The sequence below is a fragment of the Nanorana parkeri genome, unplaced genomic scaffold, assembly GCF_000935625.1.
Source record: "Nanorana parkeri isolate BGI_ZX_2015 unplaced genomic scaffold, ASM93562v1 scaffold815, whole genome shotgun sequence".
Classification (NCBI taxonomy): Eukaryota; Metazoa; Chordata; class Amphibia; order Anura; family Dicroglossidae; genus Nanorana; species Nanorana parkeri.
The window spans coordinates 346368-354104 of NW_017307083.1; the positions used below are offsets into that span (position 1 = coordinate 346368).

The 7737-nt window shown below is 41.8% G+C and overlaps 1 protein-coding gene across 1 annotated transcript in view; it reads right to left on the bottom strand.

The window, feature by feature from the left end:
* PLCH2 (phospholipase C eta 2) overlaps positions 1 to 7737 on the bottom strand; it is a 400220-nt gene that overhangs the window by 178445 nt on the left and 214038 nt on the right. The window lies entirely within an intron of this gene.

Sequence of the window (7737 nt, forward strand, 5' to 3'; positions counted from 1 at the left end):
GCCCCGGAGCAGTGCGGTCAAACCCCCCCCCCCCCCCACTTGCTAAAACCACACAGACCAACATACAGCAGCACATTGAAGTGGATTTCGAAATCTGTCACGTGTAATAATCCCTAGATCAGGTCTTCGCTCTATCTAGCCAGAGGATTACTATCCTACGAAAAGGCAATGAAAGAAAAATAGATTAGTTTTACGCTGCCGCCTCTTTCCCAAAGGTAAGGCCTACAAGAATGAACGCGTTGCCACTTGAACTTAACTATTTATGGTTAGCTTGCAATATTCTCTGGAGAAAAGGTGTAGGATGATCAAGATATTCCAAATGGAAACCTAATTAATCATGCTCTCAAGAGAGTCTGTATGTTCCTTCCACACGATAGAGTCACTTGACTACCATGTATTGTTTTTAAATGAGTTTATTTAAGATGCTTTAAAAGGCTGAAGGTACACTATATTCAGAACTGAAATTTGAGGTTCATAAAGCCAAATTCTCAAGTTCTGTTTTTCACCCAGGAACTGCTGTACTGCACCAGTCCACCCCATCAAATTCTGTATGAAAACTGGGGATGCTAAAACACTTCTTTTGGAGATGTGTCTAATTCAAAACCTTGTACCTATATAGGTTTTTTTTTCCTCCTGGCTGGAAAAAGGTGAACTGCTAGCCTTAGCACTTTAAAGCGACACAAAGTTAAATCTTAAAAATGCATTCAAGTACCTTAGCGATTAACAAAAAAGTATCTTATTTGTGCATCAGTCAGCGGTAGATCCTCAAATCATCTCTGAATTGGTGCTGACACTCTCCTTCCCTCTGGAGGGTAGATACTTTTGTACCCCATGGCCAAGTTTGGAGCGGTGACTACTTTGCAACAAACACAAGAAACATGGGGAACAAAAGTAGCCACCCTCCAGAAGGAAGGACAGTGTCAGCATGAATTCAGAGACCTGCAGCCGAGTGATACACAAATAAGATACATTTCTTCACAAATAAGATACAAGTCTTCAGATCAGGAGTTTTGACTTCACCCCCCTACTCATTCTTGTTCTGGACCAGAGGCTCAAAATGTACTGAAGTCAGGTGGGCCATCATGAAATACAGGCAATTAGCATTTCCAGAAGTCAGTAATGACAGCTGACATATTTCGTAACTCCATTTTTTGGAGTTTTGCATGGAATGTGTCAGATTTGGCATTTTTTTTCCTCCACTTTTTTGTGTCATGCCAATACAAACAAAATAAATAAACATAAGAATGTCTAAACATTTGTAACTGCAACAATTTTCTGCGTGAAGTGGTGGATTATCTGACAGAAATGCAGGGGTCCCAATATTTTTGGCCATGACTGTATATACTTACCTGTGATGCTCCCATTCACAGAGCTTGCTGTGAACAATGCCTTATGCCAAATAGCCTTTCTTCCAAAAATCTTTTAGGTTTGCAAGAGTAACTACAAACATATACTGCCAAAACTCATTAATTTAATGGAAGGTCCATAGACAGGTTGTGGATTGGCTTTCTGTTGCGATGAAGTGCAATACAAGTGCAATTATGCCTTTAAATTATCTAAGTTTATTGTATGCTCAGCTATGAATAGGAAAGAGGAGAACAGTGTCCTCAGTATTCTATATTACCAGCAGAGATACAGTGTCCCTCTACTATTGCTACTGCGGACAGATGGGAAGTGATTTTACTGTTAAGCAAACTACTAGTTACTCTTCTTTTCCATTACATATTTTTTGTACAAAATATTTATTTTGCAGATAAACAGTTAATATAGGGCACATCTAAGTGCATCTCCCTTTACAGATCATGTTTGGTTTTTCAGAAAGCCCAGTAATAGCCTTGTATTTGTGGTCTGCTTCTGCAGGCTGAAGGTCTAGATGGCGCTGTCTCTACTAGGAGGGGCGGAGGGGGGCACCTACATGTCCGTAAAAAAGTGCTTATTTTCAATAGGATTTATTTTCCTCAGTCCTGAACATAATACATAAAGAAAGTACGTGAAATCGCTATGCTTTCCTCCTTAGACAGTTCAGAAGATTGCATTGCAGCGCAATATATAACATTCCTAACGTGCCTGTAGATGACTAAGTAATGAGTATAATGAATGAAGCTTTGAACTGTGCGAGGGACATCACTTAAGTCCATTGCCTTCCCTCAGATGCCAAGGGATTTGATAAGTAGCAGTGCTGAACATACTTATAGAGAGGTTAATGTGGGAAAATCCCTCTTGCTACTATTCCTGAAAAACACTGGAGCATGAGTACTTACAGAATAAGCTTATTAAATAATGTTCCTATTTTTATTTCATTGTATCCTTAGCTAAACCTCTGTGTAGATGGTTTCAGTCAAAACAGGTTTAAAAGGTGGTAGCTGTGTTGTAAAACAGATAGACAACGCGCATAAGTGATTTGTTTTACGACAAATTGGCACAAAGAGCTCCGCTTTAACCCATTAGCAACCAATATGAATGTGGATTTCAGAAGTTTATACTTATGAAACCTGCAATCTAGTGAACCATCATTGTTTTTTGATCCAGTGGGGGACTAGGAATAAAACAAAAAAAAGGATATTGATTTTAAAAGAAAATAAAGTGTCACCTTCAGTCACCTTCCCATTAATGTAAAATAAATGATAAAATGAAAATGGGGAATGCGTCCCCTTGTATTGGCACTACAATCATCACGTTTAGTTTACTCATTTGTCTTGGGATTATTGTCCCAAGACAAGTGAGCTTGGAGCGGTGACTACTTTACAACACACACTCAAGGACAATGGGGAACAAAAGTAGCCACCCTCCAGAAGGACAAGGCCACTCCGTTCGATTATAGCTAGAATACCCAAGCATAGTCAAATCTCGACTTCAGAAATTGTTCATTAGCCATACTAACCAACCAATTTTTGACGATCGACGGAAATTATTTCTTTGTGCGCATGTGCTCTGTTCTTGTTGAGATTTTTGACGAATGAACACCCCACTGAATTATCGATTTTCATTCGGTTAGAGAAAAATTTTCCAACCTGACCGATCGAAAAATTTCGATCATAATATCAAAAAATAAAAAGTGACAACATACCATCAACTGTTCGATTTTGGTTCGGAAGATGGTTCATGTACGATTTCCGAATGAAAATCATACAATGTAGGGCCACCTTTATCTGATCAGCATCAAAAGTATCCACACATAAATCCTTACAGTCTTAGAGCACTAAAACAAAATAATTAAAAGGGTTATTAACCCCTTTGGTGTTTTTGCATACATCTGCTGCTAGCACGCAGTAGATATATGCAAAAAGTGTAAAAACAAAATGCTTTAAAAGCGGTTTTAACTTACCTGTGTCTTCCCTGCGCGCTCCCGTCCATAAATGTGAAAATCCTCAGGCGGCCGCAAAGCATCTTGGGGCGGGCTCCTGCGCAGTTCACATTTTCGGCCAGGAGATGAGGAGAGACACAAGGTATATTGACGGCGTGCACCCGCATGCAGACACCGTGGGACAGGAAGTGAAAGCAAGGACAGAGGAGTCAGCGCTGGATCGGAGACCCGCAGCAGCGCTGGAGGGACAGATGAAAACGACAGGAAAGAAGAAGATAGGATTAAGAAACATAATTTAAGGTAAGTGCTTTAATTACCATTGGGGGGGAGGCAAAAATTTCTTTGACTTAGTCACTATAAGATCTCCCAATTTCCAAAGTAAAATGTAACTGGAGCCTAATGGTAAGCCTGCAGCAACTGTGGGAATTTAGTCTTTTTTGCCTTTTTTTATTGTAAAGAATATACAATTGGAAAATGTATTTAAAAATGCATACTTCTCATACAAATCAGTAGTTGCAATCTTTATTGGCTGTCCAAGATTTTAAAAAAATGTAGGCAAGTGAAAGGAAAAAACAAACCAGTGCAATATGTTTTATCTGAATGATATTATGCCTTTATGAACACCGAGAGACTATCCCGAGCAAATCCATTATATGCTCTATTAGCAGTAACACGCAGAGGCTTCACCCTGTAATACTGTAAGTATGCCATGGTTCACAGACGGATTAGGACCAACCTGTCACTGTGCAGTAACTAGGTCACTGGAGAGCCGTACAGCTCAGTGTTACATAAAATACATATGTCGAAGAGAAACAATATAAAAGAAATACGCTGACAAATACTATCAAAGACCAGAGGTAAACACTGGCAGCAATTTTCAGGTGCAACCCAAGATACAAGAACAGCAGTCAAAAACGCCCATAGTCACACCAAGCCCCTGACAATGGATTGCACACAAACTATAACCTGGGGTGGATTTAATAATATGGATTACAGGAGTCACTGTGTCCAATCCAGGAGACAGCAGGATTTTCTTTTTTAGGAGCCAGCTGCATTAACAACTAAAACCTCAAACGTTAGGCATGGTTGTAAGAAGCATTGGCAAACCTGACTCCTGGGATTTGTCCAACCCTGTTGTAACCTCCCTAACAAGGACTAGAGGCCACCACCTAAAATTGGGGGAGAAAAGTTTTAAGCACAAAGGGTGTAGGGGCTTCTTTTCAGTTAGAACTATTACATTTTAGAACTCTCTGCCACAAGCTGTGGTATGAGAAGAGAATATTGAATTATTCAAAATTCGATTAGATACCATCCTAGGAGACCGTAATATACAGGGCTACAGGTACTCTTAACTACTAGATCACACAGGGACTCGTAAAAATCACACACGCACAACACTCACAAACACAAAGTTTGAACTTGATGGACCTGTGTCTTTTTTCAACCTCATATACTATGTAACCTATTAGCATAAATAACTAGAATACGGTTTATTCAATACCTTGTTGCGCATGTTCAGAATAAAGGTGCCCATACACTGTACAATTATCGTACGAGAATCGCGGGAAATCCCGCGATCGTACGATAATCACTAAGTGTTTGGAAGGTGTCCAACCGTTTCTACTGTACGGTCGCATGTCTTCCGTTGAACAAGCACGCTTGAAAACCCGGCGGGTTAGTGGCCTGCTTGTTCGACAACTGCCGAATGGGCCAGTGTGCGCACGCGCACACTGCCCGTTTGCAGTCATCGGGAGCTCGCCCCTCATTGCAGTCATCGCAAGCCCGCCCCACAGGGGGGGGGCTTGCGATGATAGTTCTCCTTTAAGTCCTCTGATACAATGCATCATGCCATTAGAAAGTTAATTAACATTGCAGCAGAGAACTAGGAATGTGCACCTGTGTGCATTCCAATTTCTAAGTTATTGTCAAGTTTACTGAGGCTGTTAAATGTGGTGTAGGGAGCTAAGCTTTAGTGACCTCAGATCACAAGGGGTTAAAGTGACATTAAACCCTCAGATTTTTTAACATAAAACAATACTGTAATGTCTGCCTTACTGTAATCCATGGTTGTTTCCCTTCTCTTTGCTGCTCTTCCTTTTAAATCTGTATCTCTTCTCATGCTGGGCAGAACGCCTTGTCTCTGAAATGGCTACACGGTGTCTGTGTGTAGGTTTGCAACCTGAGCCAGCACTACAGGAAGAGGCACTCAGCTGCAAAGGGAAGTTCTCCCCCAGCATGAGAAGAGAGAAGGATTTAAAAGGAAGAGCAGCAAAGAGAAGGGAAACAACCATGGATTACAGTAAGGCGCACATTACAGTATTGGTTTATGTTAATAAATCTGAGGGTTTAATGTCACTTTAACTTAATAAGCAAGGACGGTTTATTGCAAGCAGCCAGAATACATCTTGTACTGTTCTGTTGTCATGTGTGAATTCTGTTTGGTTGTTATAGGTTACAACACTACGCATTTAGGGTTATGCTTTTCATGTAAAGCCTGTCAGACCTTTACTGTACAGGGCAGTCACTGAAGGGTCACATGATGCTTCATATCTTGTCCTTGTGGAGCGTACACAGTAATGCGCTCCTGTGTGCAGCCATGCGCTACCACTGACATGTTTAGTTGCACGCATGGCATGCACACAATATACAATCAGACACCGACAGAGGTAGAGTTTGTATGTGTTCATGTAGGAATGTAAAATTCTCATGAAATGCAGTAATTTGCTTGTCATTTTGCATCGCCTCAATGCACAGACCTTAAAAAGGGAATCTGTGCATCTTTAGTAAGCACATATTTGAGTTAGTAATGTAGCATTTAGTAGAAGTAAATATAGAGGTTTTTTTCACATTTCTTTTTGCTTGTTGAGCCATATTTTCATGACGCCCAATGTGTATTCACTGAAAATACATTATGGTTTGCTTTTTTTGGCCTCATTCACATGGATGTGCACACAGCCGTACAGCATGCACATCACTGCACCCAGGAGGGACAGTGCAGCCGTCTGTAAATTTCTATGACAACTTGCACATCCATACAGGTAAGGATGCATGCCGCTGGGCGCAGTCTGCGTCCAAGGGTGTGCATCTGTACCAGTCAATATTTGAAAACGAAACATTGAAAAAGCATACTAGGAGCAAAGGTAGGGTTGCCACCTTTTCTTCCAGCGAAACCCGAACACTCTAGCGACACACGGAAATTTTGGGGGGAGGAGTCATGTCTTATTCATATGTACAGAGTCAAGAGTCACCCATTTATATGTAAATATCACATTCGAGACTATTTTCAGTGGGTGCCCAGGAGCCCCTATCTTCCTGACATCAGCCGCCATGAAACCTGGACACAGCATTCAAAACCCAGACTGTCCAGGTGAATCCTGGACAGGTGGCAACCCTAAGTACAGGTAACCGGATGAGTAGTATAGGTTCAAACACTGCATCATTTTACACTTCCTTATCTTTAATCTGGAGATCCTGGAACACATCTGCTGGTGATACTGAGGCATACTCCTTGCTGCCTCTCACACATAGAAACCGGATATAAAAATATTAGTACTGGATGTTTCTCATAGCCACCAACTAATTTAAATCCTGCCTTGAAGCTGGAATGCTATTGGGGGATGCAGGAAGCAGAGAGAGATTGTACACAGCACAGGCTTCAGGAGGTACACTCTTACTGCAAAGTGGTCTGTGCATACATTGGAGTACAGAGTACTCAGATTAAAGTCAGTTGAGTGAAATTATTAAAATCTTCTTTTGCGAATGCTAAACTCCTGGCTGGCATGCTGATCCAATGGTTTCTTTCTGAGAAACTGACCTGGTACAAGTATGCAGATTACTTCTTTGGATTTCAACGGCTGCTTCAGCGATCAGCTACTCAAAAAACATTGAAGCCAGAGACAGTCAGGCAGGTGGCATTTTCAGAAGGATGCCTTTACATGGTTTCCCTCTAGTGCTGGTTACACGGTGTTTATGTGCTTAGAGGCACATAGTGTTAGCCAGCCTATTCAATTGAATGGGCTGTAGTGCATCTGCATGCAGAAAAATTTAGTGCATCCTGCATGTTTTTTTTACAGGGCATCATAATGCACATTGTGCGTTGTAGAGTACTGCTGAGGTGCCATTTATATGCAACATGTTGGTGTAAATGAACTCCGTCTCTGAAGGCCATCTCTATACAGAGGCAGCCTGAGACGGTTGCCTCAGGTGGCATCTCATTGGGTCAGGTGGTGGTGCGGGGTGGCAGCAGGTGTGCCTGCTGCCCTCTTTCTAGCCAGAGGGTGCCAGGTTTCCAAGAGCTATTAGCAACCTGTGATGCTCTGGCAGGTATCTCACCCAGCTCACTCATGTCACAGGTTGCCAGGAGCCGACGCTCTGGCTGGCATCCCTCCCAGCTCCTGGCAACCAGTGATGTCAATGAGCTGGCCGGGATGTCA